The sequence below is a fragment of the Pleurodeles waltl genome, chromosome 6, assembly GCF_031143425.1.
Source record: "Pleurodeles waltl isolate 20211129_DDA chromosome 6, aPleWal1.hap1.20221129, whole genome shotgun sequence".
NCBI lineage: Eukaryota > Metazoa > Chordata > Amphibia > Caudata > Salamandridae > Pleurodeles > Pleurodeles waltl.
Window position 1 is genome coordinate 317426310 of NC_090445.1, and position 13813 is coordinate 317440122.

The window sequence follows — 13813 nt, forward strand, 5'->3', positions numbered from 1 at the left end:
CCTTGCTTTTCGGGACAACACGGGTGGGACAGAAGATAGGAAGAGGTCAAGGCGGAAAAGGAAAAGTTTGTTAGGTACAGAGGGGCAGAGTGTGGGAGGAGGTTTGGTAGTGAAGGTAGAGGAAGTGGTTGTAGGAGGTGTAGGTGTGCTGGACTGGGTTGTAGGTGCATGTACAGTGTGCATGTGTGAGGTGGATGGCTGTTGAGTGTCTGAGTGGGAGCGTTTATGTGTTTAGGGAGGAGGGGGGCATAGAGGGAGGAAGAGGACAAACAGGTCGGGTGAATGTATGTTGGGGTTGTGTCTGCCAGTAAGGTGGGTGTGCTGCATTCAGATGTGATGTGGTGGTGGTGATGACTGCGCATGTGGTGAATTGGGTGCTAGTCTGCATGTCTGCTGTTGTGGTGACTGTGGGCAAGGCTGAACAGGTGGCAGGATCTGGGACTGAGGATGCAGTGCTTGCAGGTGTGAGTGTTGATGTGACTGTGAGAGAGGAGGTGGAGGGGGAGACAGTGGAGGCAGTGGCTGTTGTTGTGTGTGCTTCTGTGTGTTGGCTGTGTGTATGCTTGTGGTGTGATCTGTGGTGCTTGTGCTTGTCTTTGTGAGTCCTGTCTGTTGTCTTGGGTGCATGCTTGTCTGATGGTGTGCTTGGGATAGGTGGGGGGAGAGGGCTCTGGAACTGGGTAAGTTAGTTGGAGGGGGGACGGAAGAACTATGGACACTGGCTGCCGTCAAAGAGGAGGCCAGAGCCTGAAACGTTCCCTGTAGGCCAGCCAAGCCACCGTGAATGCCCTCCAGGTAGGCATTGCTTTGCTGCATGTGGGATGCCAGCTCCTGGATAGCATTCACTATGGTTGACTGCCCTACAGAGATGGACTTCAGGAGGTCAATAGCCTCCTCAGTGAGGGCATCAGGGCTGACTGGCGCAGGGGCTGAGGTGCCTGCAGCGAAGGAGATGTCCACTCTCCTGGGTGAGCAGGCACGAGCAACTGGGGGGGGGCTACTGGGAGGGCAGTGCTGGAACAGAGGGTGGTGGTGGAAGACTATGCTAGAGTGGTCCCAGAGCGGTCGTCCACCACCAAGGAGCTCCCAATCGGAGGAGGAATCTGAGTCAGTTGCTGTAGCTCCGATCTGTTGAAAAGTAACCTCTTCCTAGCTTGGTTACCATCACTTTTGGCCTGTTTGTCAGTGTGTTTGACAGAGTCTACTGGGATCCTGCTAATCAGGACCCCAGTAGTTATGCTCTCTCCTTCAAATTTGGTTGGTACATACTGTTAACACAGTATTTCATCCACAATTGCCATACTGATGCCCCACTATAGGTCCCTAGTATATGGCATCTAGGTACCCAGGGCATTGGGATTCCAAGGGATCCCTATGGGCTGCAGCATATATTTTGCCACCCATAGGGAGCCCATGCAAAGGCTTCTGCATGACTGCCATTGCAGACTGCGTGAAAAGGTGCATGCACCCTTTCATTGCCATTTACACTGCACCAGGTAACTTATAAGTCATCCCCATAGCAGGCCCTCCAGTCCTGAGGGCAGGGTGCAAAGTACCTGTGTGTGAGGTCACCCCTGGACTAGCAGAGGTGCCCCCACAACCTCCAGGACCATTTCCCCGGACTTCATGAGTGCGGGGACACCATATTGCGCATGTACTGGACATAGGTCACTACCTATGTCCAGCTACATAATGGTAACTCCAAACATAGGCATGTTTTGTATCAAACATGTAGAAATCATACCCCCATGCTTTTGCAAGCACTGGTTGTATGATTCCATGCACTCAGGGGGCTCCTTAGAGGACCCCCACTACTGCCATTACAGCCTTCTGAGATTTTCCAGGCAGCCCAGATGCTGCCACCTCACAGACAGGCTTCTGCCCTCCTGTTGCTTGAAATGTTCAAGCCCAGGAAGGCAGAACAAAGGATTTCCTTTGGGAGAGTGGTGTTACACCCTCTCCCTTTGGAAATAGGTGTTACAGGCTTGGGAGGGGTAGCCTCCCCAACCCACTGGAAATACTTTGAAGGGCACATTTGGTGCCCTCCTTATATAATCCAATCTACACCGATTCAGGGACCCCTATTACCTGATCTGTCACGAAACTGTACAAAGGAAAGGGGAGTAACCACACCCCTGTCCATCACCACCCAGGGGTGGTGCTCAGAGCTCCTCCAGAGGGTCCTTGGTTTTTGCCATCTTGGATTCAAGGTTGGAAGGGAACTCTGGGAGCATCTAAGTGGCCAGTGCCAGCAGGTGACGTCAGAGCCCTCCCCGGATAGGTGCTTGCCTGGTTATCTGATCAATCCTGCTTTCAGGGCTATTTAGGGTCTCTCTTTTGGGTGGTTCTTCAGATTCGGATTGCAAGGCTCCAGCAGGAATCCTCTGCATCCTCCACTTCGACTTCTCACTGAAGAAAGTGCATCTGGATCCTCCAGGAACAAAGAAGCAAGACGCCTTCTGCAACATTGTATCTTCAGCTCCTGCCAGCAACTGCAACTATTTTTCGGTCGTGCATCCTCTGAGGACTGCCCGTCTTCAGCCCGCACCAGAAGAGCAAAGGAATCTCCCTTCGGGTGAAGGAATCACTCCCCTCCTTCTGCAGGCACCTACTGCAACGACGGCCTGCTGCGTGGATCCCCTTTCCTGCTGAGCTGTGTGGATCCTGCATCACAGGTGATGGACTGAAGTGGTCCTGATGATCCTAATGGGCTACTGTCCAACTTTGGTGGAGGTAAGAGCTTGCCTCTCCACGCAAGACAGTACCCCCATGCACCGCATGTTTTGGAGTTGCCAAGGCTTGTTGGCATCCTTCCACGAAGTTCTTCATGCATCTTGCAGCTCTGGCCCCCAGCATTCTATCCTGAGTGGTTCTCCGGCGACGTGGGAGCCTTTGTCTTAGTGCTGTGTGGACCTCTTGTGCACCTTCCTTGTCCCCATGCTGTGGGACTCCTGTGCGCGATGCCTGGTCTTCTGTGGGCTCTCTGAGTTGATGAGAGCTCCCTCTGACTCCTCCTCCTGAGTAGAGTCCAGCATGGTCCAACCTGGTCTTGAGCAGCATCATTTTCCAATAACAGTGAGCTTTGCGTGTGCCAAGGCTTGTTGGTGGACTCCAGCGACGCAAACCAGACTGCAATCATCCATCCGGTGTGGGACACCATATGCATCAACCAGGAACCCGACTCCATCTTCTTGGGTGCAGTGCTGCTGACTGTCCTTCTTCACTGGTGGTTCTTCTTTTGCAGCTTCATCCTGGTTAGCAGGGGCTCCTGTTCTCCCTGGACTCTTCTGTGCTTCTTGGACTTGGTCCCCTTCTTCCACAGGTCTTCAGGTCCAGGAATCCACTGTTTGTGACTTGCAGTCTCTTCTGGTTCTTGCATAATCTTTTTTGTTTCTGTGTGTGTTCTGAGAAAGTTATTGAGTTTCACTCCCGCTTTTCTGGGCACTGGGTTGGGTTCTAGTACTTACCTTTGAGGTTTTCTAGTACTCCCAGCTCCCCTCTACACACTACACTTGCCTAGGTGGGAAACCGATGTTCACATTCTACTTTCCTAGTATGTGGTTTGTGTTCCCCCTAGGCCAGTGGTTCCCAAACATTTTCAACCTGTGGCTCCCTTGAGCTATTGGCCATTGGCTGCGGCTCCCCATTATGTTAGGTTTTTTTTGGCTGGTGGGGGGATGTAAGCCCAGCCCAGGGAGCACTTCCATTTGTCCCATTGAAAATAATCGTACCTATGGCAGGCAGATTGAACAAGGGTGTCGGGAGACTGGAGTGAGCAGAAGGCTTGAAAAATCAAGGTAGTATGAGATAAACACCAACAGAGGCAAAAGGAAAACAATCCTGGGGTGTTTGGTTGTCAGATGTGATGTGAGATAATAAATGGTAATTTTAAACAACCTTTGCCATTGTAGTTAAGCTATGCAAAAAACAGAGGCTGCTGTTATTCATCAAATGGCCCAGTCTTCCCACCACAAGCTCACGCCTGCCTGTAAGCTACAAACTGTTGTTTTGTGAGTGGTTTTAGTAATGGAAATGGAGAGGGACAGGCTCCTCTGGGCTTTGCGTTGGGGAATGCTATGCAGGTTGCCCTGTGGCCCCAGAGGAGACCAGATCTGCTTCCTGCCTCGAAGCCTGCTCAGTCGAGGGCACCAGACAGTAACCAGAGATAGGCAGCTCTGTATTTGAGGCACTAAGGAGGCGAAGACTTAGCGTGGGCGCACTGAAAGCCTGGTCACAAGGAACAATATTATCACCACCCTCCTCCCACTCACGCAACAGGCCTTGCTTCACCCGCAGTGGACGGAGGAGACACAGTGGACATGTCTGGGAGACAGAAAGTAGGGTGTCCTTACTTGTGAAAGCAAGCATTGAGAGCTTTGGAGGATGGACTTACCGATAGGCAAACCACATCTATCTATGATTTACTGATTCAACAGTATGTTAATTTGCATTTTCATTTTTATGAATTGCCCGCAATAGGGAGGTATAGCGCTGTGAACGAAAGATACCATAGCTCTACAGAGAGTTGATGATTTTGTGTGTGATTGTCTAATATTTAAGAGTAAAATAAGTATTTATTTGCTGCTTTATATGATAATGTGGATGACATTTTAACTGAACATACTAAGATTTAATTACTTACATTTGTATTTATGTATGGGTATTGTTATTAACTTGCTAATGTATTACTGTAATGCTTTCGTAACTGCCAGCATTCTGTGACAAAAAGAGGCAGGGTTTGCTAGCTGAAAAAATTACCACTAAGAATAATGACAATGTCACCAGAAATTATGACATACAATCTGTGCCCCTGCTATATGAAAGCATATGTTGCTGAGTAAAGTTACTCTGCCTGAAATCTTAGCCCATGCTGCAGGACACAGTGGGTGTAACATGCTTTTTCTGGCAAGAGTTAAAGGTGTACAGATCTTTCATCAACTTGCGTAGTCATTGCTCACACACCTACCCAGGATCCCACCAAACCCAGGAGCTTCCCTGCAAATTAATGTTAATCTCTGCCCTCACATGCAGCTTTCCCACAGTACGATACTCCAGACCTGCAAAACTGGTAACAGTAAAAGCAGGGGCGTAGCTTGGTCAGTAAGAATGGAGGGGAGGGGTAGCTTCAGAATGCCCAACAATCATGCTGCCATATAATCTCAAAACTATGCAAACGTGGCAGGGGCACAAAGTCAACTGCAGAGCCAGGAATGTAAACTGTGGGTCCATTCAGACGTTGTGAAACAGTGTCAGCACCTTGCTCGAAGTGATGGACTACGGTACATCCAAGCCTACTCCATACCGGCAGCCACACAAAAAAGGCCACTTTTTAAACTGGAAGAAATGTGCAGAAAGAAAAGCACATGCTGCAGAGAGCAGGCGACATGGAGAGATGGGATATTAACTGTATGGGGGTGACTGCCTGCCAAGGTACCCTTCAGTGCAGCGCTGTCACCGCTGACATTGTGTCCTATTGCTCGCAGCCACCTTGAATCAGAGAGCGACTTGCCATGTTAATGGAAAAAAGTGGAAGGAGAAACAAACAATCAAGACAGCAAATCTTTGTAGTAAATGAGGAAAAGCGTACGCTTCCCCTCTCTGGGCAGGGTGTTAATTTATTTAATGAACGCTCGCCTCCTTGTCCTCTGCCAAAATGTTTTTATATATCAGCACAATGGACTAACCGTCTATTTTCATTGGTTTGGGGATTTGTAATGTTCCTCTCTCTTAATTCATGTACACCTAACATGGTTCCCAAACTGTGCACAGCGCCCCTGGCTAGTTTTGACGGCGCACCAGGGAGCCGCGGCGCACAGATTGGGAACCACTGCCCTAGGCCCATTTCTAACTATTGTGATTTTCATTAATTGCACTGTTTTCTAACTATTTTTATGTCTATTTCTGCATACTAGTGTATATAATTTGTGTATTACTTACCACCTAAAGGGGTATAGTTTCTATGGTATTTGTGTCACCAAAATAAAGTACCTTTATTTTTGTAACACTGAGTATTTTCTTTCATATGTGTGAGTGCTGTGTGACTACAGTGGTATTGCATGAGCTTTGCACTTCTCCTAGATAAGCCTTGGCTGCTCTTCCACCAGCCTCCTACACTGTCTCCCCCGTGGTGCTCCCCTCGCCCTCCAACCAACTGGTCCCCTTGGCATCGGTGGACACTGCCTCCTGGGTCCTGTGGGCCGCAGCTCCCCCACTTGCTGGTGCCCCTGCTCCTTCACCAGATGATGCTAATGCACACAAGGACAGAAGAAGAAAAGGAAGGAGGATAGGAGAGAAAGAAAGGGACCACGGTGTCAATAACAGCAATAACAGCACATATGGCATCACATCACAATGACTCACTGCTAAATAACACTATGCAGTGACAACCACAATACCACTCCATTGCCTGAGAACAACAGCTGAAATTAACTCTGCAGACACAACCATCTGCACACCTACTGAGACTCACTAATCCATGTTTGCCTGTTGGCAAAGGCACAGCTACACTACTCCGACAAAGTTACTGCACAATGTTCAATTGCGGTGGACATCAGAGCATCACTCCAACACTGGTGAGTCAGGATGTAAGAAGCCCTTACTGAGGCTGGAATACCAGCAAATGACCAATACCAATTGTACATACCACTCACCAAAGCTATGCAGAACTTAACAACATAACCTATAAAGGCATACTGAGGCATACACTAACTATTACCTTGCCATCCAAAGACCATGCCATGCATTAGGAAAGAAATGTTCACTGTGTGTACTTACCCCCTTTTGGCTGCTGTGCTGCTGTCAAGCGCCCATCCAACTCTGTGTTGGCCACCACCAGTATGCGGGCTGTTAGGGGGGTCAGGGTCTGACGGGAACCCCTCCCTCATTGGGAGGATGTCCCCAGCTGGGCCTCTGTGGTCTTCCGGGCCCAGCGTCGCGGGTCCTCCCACCTCTTTCTGTAGTGGGCACTCTGCCAGCTGTGGACCCCCAGGGTCCGCACATCCTTGGCGACGGCACGCCATAACCCTTTCTTCTGATGGGCGCTGACCTGCATAGGAAACACAGACAGAAGGACACCATTAACTACAAACTACATTCTGTTACAGCAATGGACTGCATACTGCATTGATCCCACATTTATCTTACACATCATTAGTACCTATGTGTACTAACTGCATACAGCGAACAATGCTCCATAAAGAACACACTGCATGCACACACACACATCTACATACAGCTATGTCGCATCCAAAATATCTAAAAGGTGCTCACCTGTTGATCTGGAGGCCCATACAACAGCCCATTCAAGGGTAGGACCCCATCCACAAGCTTCTCCAGTTCTTCAGATGTGAAGGTGTGAAGGCTGGGGCCCTATCCCCTGTAGCAGGGGCCATTGTGGGTTCCAGAAACAGGGCACAGCAGCTCATGCAGTGGAGGTCTTGATTGGGTGAAGTCAGGAGACAAGTGACATGGGCATCTGAAAATAGCGTCAGGCCCGCGCCAGTAAACACCGTCACCACCGGCGGTGATCATCATTGTCTCCTGTGCTCCATACACTGCAATGTTAACCAATGAGGAGTTGCACGGCGGTTCGGACTTCCCTCTGCCATGACGACAATCTCCGGCGGAGTGAGGTCACTTCCACCTGTCCTCTGCATGCAGGGCAGGCAGGTGCCATTTCCTGATGACTGTACTCATGGTAGTCAATTAAATGTGCGTCACGGGTACATATGGTACACACCAAGGCAATTCCACCACGTCTAGATTTTAGGTTTGGTGGGAGACTCTGGCTCTTCAATGAGAGCTCAGACCAGTGCACTACTTGTAGAAGAGTAGTTAACAAAACATGTTAAATGTGATGGTACAAATCACGTCTCATGACTCCGACTACATCTGTGAGGCGGTATGGCAAATGAATGTGAATGTATGGTTTCAGAAGTCTGTTTGCATGTAGAGTACACCAGATCAGATTCCAATCATTGGTTGCCTGAAATGTATGAGACAGCCACTGTGATATTGTGTGTCTATCCTTCCTGCTATCACACACTTGTGATGTTTGGTTTGTTTAGATACCAACCACTGTGGAGGAGGAGGAGGAATGCACCCTTTTACATTCCCCTAATCGACTTTGCTTCACTGGAGGAATGCCATATCATTCTCACCTATCTTCTGGACAGGGCCACAATCATTGAACTGTGTGCACAACTGGAGCCAGATCTCATTCCTGCTCTTCATAGTCCAACTGCTATACCTCCTACAGTGCAGGTGTTGTCAGTGCTCCACTTCCTGGCCAGTGGATCATTTCAGGTGACAGTGGGCTTGGCTGCAGGTATGTCACAGCCAATGTTTTCTTATGTGCTGTGTAGAGTTTTGACTGCCTTGCTGAAACACATGGGCAGCTATATGATGATTTGCCCACTGTTTAGACTGCTTTCTACACAATGGGACACAATCCACATGTGATTGGGGCCATTGACGGGACCCGTATTATCTTGGTCCCTTCCAGGGTACATGAGCAGGTGTTCCGAAATAGGAAGAATTACCCTTCTATAAATGTGCAGATGGTGTGCCTTGCTGATCAGTATATTTCCCATGTTACTGCCAAGTTCCAGGATCTGTGCATGAGGCCTACGTAATGAAGAACAGCAGTGTCCCACATATGATGGCACAACTATAGAGAGAGTGTGTCTGGCTCATTGGTGAGCATGATGTTTCACACAATGTATGTCACTGCATGTCACCTGGAGTTGTCCTCTGTGCTATTGTACACATGTAATGTATGTTTCTCACTATTTCCAGGTGACTCCGGCTAACAAAACCTATCCTGCTGTTGACCCCAGTGAGGAATCGGAGGACAGGGGCAGAGAATCGATACAATGAGGCACATGAACGTACAAGAAGAGTCATTGAAAGAACATTTGGGCTACTTAGAGCCAGGTTCTGGTACCTCCATATTACTGGTGGATCTCTACTCTACTCCCCTGGAAAGGTATGCCAGATAGTGGTGGCCTGCTGCATGCTTCACAATTTGGCCCTCAGACAGCATGTGTCATTCCTGCAGGAGGAGGGGGGAGACACTACACCTCTGGCAGCAGAGGACACTCAAGACAGTGATAAAGATGGCGAGGATGTGGACAACAGGACACATCTGATGTACCAGTACTTTCAATGACACTCAGGTAAGGCTGTCCTACTATTTACACCACCATGTCAATGAAGCTGTGTGGTAGCTATGATGTACCAAGCACAAATGCCTACATTCTGTAACCTCACACTATTCCAGCTGTGGTCAGTCGTGCCAGTGGTACGATGATTGTGAAAAAGCTTATTTTGCCTATGCAATGTATCAGCTGTTTTGCAACTGCTCTGTGACTTCATTGTCCCTGACAGTTTGGCCTGGACTAGGTGGCCCAAAGGAGGGATTGGCATACTGACAATATGGCTTAGCTAAAACTGTGGTATCTTGTCTAAGGCCCTTACATAAGTTGTTTCATTTCACGTCTGGTGTTTGGAGTTAATTGCAGTGCAAACATTTGAGTTGATGTGAGCAGATGAATTTAGGCTGTTATGTTACAGGCACTCGTTGCTATACTTCCTTTAACTTCTCATTTGAATGTCACTAACGGTTTCCCTGTTTACAGAGATGTGGGTGTGGTCACAACTGTGGACTCATCTAATGCCTACAGACTGCTTTCACACAGTATAGTGGATGTTGACTTGAGGCATGCTCTTTTACTGGTAATGTGTTCCCCAAGCTGATTGTACATTGGATGGATTCACACTTTACATTACATTTGCACAGGATAATAAAGGTCAAGTCGTTGTATGTTGATGAAATAACTGCACAAATCCTTCAGTTGTGTTTACGTGTGTTTATTGAAATGACAAAAAGGAAGGGATAGTGCAATAGAGTGGGGTGATGGCGGACGAAATCCTCAGTGTAGTGGCCCAGTTAGTTTGTAGCACAGGTCCAGTATCCATGGGCCCATAGGAAAAAGGAGCAATGGTAGTCCAAAGTCAACAAAGTGTCTCAGTGGCACACAAGGGAGACATGTAGGAGAGGCTTACTTCCTAGCAGTGTTGTGGGTCTTGGCTACAGTCTCTGGTGGATATCTGGGTCACAAGGAATGTTTGCGGGGTGGTTCTTCTGCTGTTTGCGGGGTGGTTCTTCTACTGCTGAGGGAGGGGTGCTGGTGGTCTGTGAGTCCTGTGGCAGGTCCCCCTGTCCACTAGCTGGAGCAGATGTGGAGGGCTGGTCAGTACACTGGCTATTGGAAGGCGCCTGCTGGTGTGTTGTGTACTCATGCATGATGTTAGCCATATCACTGAGAACCCCTGCAATGGAGGCCATGGTGGCACTGAATGCCTGCAACTACTACATGACCTCCTTGTGGTGTTCCCACTGGAGCCTCTGGTTCTCCTGCAAGATGGTAAGTACCTGGTCCATCCTCTCCTGGGATTTCTGGTATGTTACCAGGACATGTGGCAGTGCCTCCTGGGCAGTCGGTTCCCTGGGTTGGCCCACCCCTTGGCGCACCGATATCCTCCCACTGGCCCTGGCCCCCTGTGTCTATGTCCCCTGAACTGTGTGCCCACTGACACCAGGACCTTTTTCGTCTTGTCTATGAGGAGTTGAATCTGGTCCCTGTACAGGTGGATACAATGTTGATTGACGTGTCATGGGGGCCGAGGTTTGGGGACATTGGGTGGCTGCTGTGGTAGTGGAGTCAAACCTCTACTGAAGAAACCCACCGCCGACCCGACAGACCTCAAGAACTACAGGCTCATCTCCCTGCTCCCCTTTCCAGCCAAAGTCATTGAGAAGACAGTCAACAAACAACTCACCACCTCCCTGGAAGCCAACAACATCCTGGACCCCTCTCAGTCAGAATTCAGATGCAACCATAGCACAGAGACTGCCCTCCTCGCTGCCACAGACGACATCCGCACCCTTCTCAATCGAGGCAAGACCGTCGCCTTCATCCTCCTGGACCTTTCTGCCACCTTCGACACAGTCTCACACGACACGCTACGCACCCGTCCCCAAGAAGACGGCATCCGAGACTCAGCACTGCAATGGCTCTCCTCGTTCCTCACCGGCAGAACACAGAAGGGCTGACTCTCCACCTTTCCCTCGGAAGCCACCAAAATCATCTGCGGCATCCCCCAAGGATCCTCGCTGAGTCCCATCCTCTCCAACCTGTACATGGCCCCGCTGGCCGCCATCGTCAGAAGCCACGCACTCAACATCTTCTCCTACGCAGACGACACCCAACTGATAGTCTCCCTCACCAACAACCCGACTACCGCCAAGAACAATTTCCACGAAGGAATGAAAGCAGTTGCAGCCTGGATGAAAGGTAGTTGCCTCAAACTGAACTCGGACAAAACAGAAGTCCTCATCCTCGGCACCACACCCTCTGCCTGGAACGAGTCTTGGTGGCCCACCGCCCTTTGGAAACGACCCTACCCCCACCGACCACGCCCGTAACCTCGGCGTCATCTTAGACTCATTGCTCTCAATGGACCGACAGGTGAGAGCAGTCTCATCGGGTTGCTTCCACACCCTACGCATGCTTCAAAAAATCTACAAGTGGATCCCCACCGAAGCCAGAAGGACAGTCACCCAGGCCCTTGTCAGCAGCCGCCTCGACTACAGCAATGCTCGCTACGCTGGAACCACCGCCAAGACCCGGAAAAGACTGCAACGCATCCAGAACGCCTCTGTCCGTCTCATCAAGAACGCCCCACAGCACAGCCACACCTCGGCCCTTCTAAGAGACCTGGAACACCCTCCCCATCCACCTCAGGCAATCCTCCACCCTGTCACAGTTCAGGAAGGACCTCAAGACCTGGCTCTTCGACTGATCCTCAGCACCCCTCCACCTCCCCCGGCGCCTTGAGACCCTCACAGGTGAGTAGCTATGCTTTACAAATCCCCGATTGATTGATTGAGTCTGCTGTGGGGTGCTCTGGGGTGGACTGGCTGTTGCCTGACTGATCAGTGGTACCAGATGGGCCAGGGAGGTCTTCCAGATCCAGCGATCCAGAGTTGCTGTCATCACTGGGGCCTTCTTCTGTTGGATGACTGGGTTACGTGGCACATGCTGCCGGCTGACTTTGGCTGGGGTACCTGTGGACACATATGATATTTGTTAGTTTTATTCTCAGATACATATTCAGCATTAATGGGTTTCCATATGGGATGGGTGTGGTTTTTCCATCTTTGGTTTGTGTATGGTGATGCATTGTGGGATTGGTAGTGCTTAATGCGGACCATGCGTTACTCAAGTGTGTGAATTATGACCTTAGAGAGGTGTGCTTGAAGTGGGTAGGGCATGCAGGGAAAAATTGTTGGGGTGGCTATGGGGGTGGTTCTCAGTTTGGGACGGAGTGGGTTGAAGGGAGATAGGGTGACGGAGAGACATGCCATGCAGGTGTATGTGGTGGTGGAGAAGTAATGGTGACTTACCAGTGTCCAGCCCTCCAGTGATTCCAGTGAGGCCCTCAGGATGCAGGATGGCCAAGACGTTCTCCTCCCATGTTGTCAACTGTGGGGGAGGAGATGGGAGACCACCACCAGTCTTCATTATGTCAATGTGGTGCCTGGATACCATTGCACGCACCTTCCCCCGTAAGTCGTTCCACCTCTTTCTAATGTCATCCCATGTGTGTGGATAGGTTCCCACAGAGTTCACCTTGCCCACGATTCCCCACCATAGCTCCATCTTCCTGGCAATGGATATCTGCAGGACCTGTGCACCGAACAGCTGTGGCTCTACCCTGATGATTTCGTCTACCATGACCGCAACTCCTCATCAGTGAAACGGGGTATCTTTTTTGGGGACATCCCAATTATGTAGTGGGTGTAGTGTGTGTGTTGTGCAGAGGGTGGAATGTTTGGTGGGGGTGCAGGTTGTGTATGGGAGATGATGTGAAGTAGTGATTGAGTGCAATGTTGTTGTGTGTGTTTAGTGTAGAGGTATGATGTGTGGTGTGTGATGCGTGATGGCTGTGGTTTGTGTACAGTTCTGGAGATGTGTGGGATGGCAACATGTAGCAGAATTTTCAAGTTTGCAGAGAATTGTTGGTTGTTTGTGGGTGTGTTTTATATTGCTGTTTGTGGGTATGTACAGTGTGTGTATGTGTGTCAGGTGTGGGTTTTTCAATCTGGCCAATGTTGGCTTCTGTTGCTGTGGAGTGGCAAAATCGACTGCGGAGGTCCGCACGGCCGATGGCTAACTGCTGCTGAGTCACTGCTGTGGTGATTCGTGGGTCATTATTTGGAGGGTGGTTTGTTGAAGGCGTGGCAGGGAGAGTGGTAGGACTGACTCTTTTCTGCCTTCGTTGGCTCTGGCGGGATTGTAATTTTGGCTGATTTCTGGCGGTTTTGTGTTTGTGACTCATGATATGGCGGGCAGATTGCCATCTCCGCAGCAGTCTTTTGGCGGCTGTCACCACGGTGGTCTTCGGTAAAGACTGCCAATGTCATGCTGAGGGCCATAGTGTAGTGGATCCTATTTAGTCTTAATGGGAATCAGGAGTTTAGCTTAGCCTTCTGGCTTGCAGGCCTGTGCCCCCGTCACCTAGTGACTTTTAACCTACTTAGCTTGCTCTGTTTTAGCACATTTATTAAATTATTTCTTCCAAGATGGCTGCCATGTTTATAGTTAGGAAGATGTTTTAGTTTCAAGTTATAAGTGCCACTTTGTAAAGGCGTCACTATCAACATCAAAGATAAATGAAATACGTAGGTATTCACATTATGTACTTTCCCACTTTCGTGTGCCAGTAACATAATATACCTTTTCAGGGA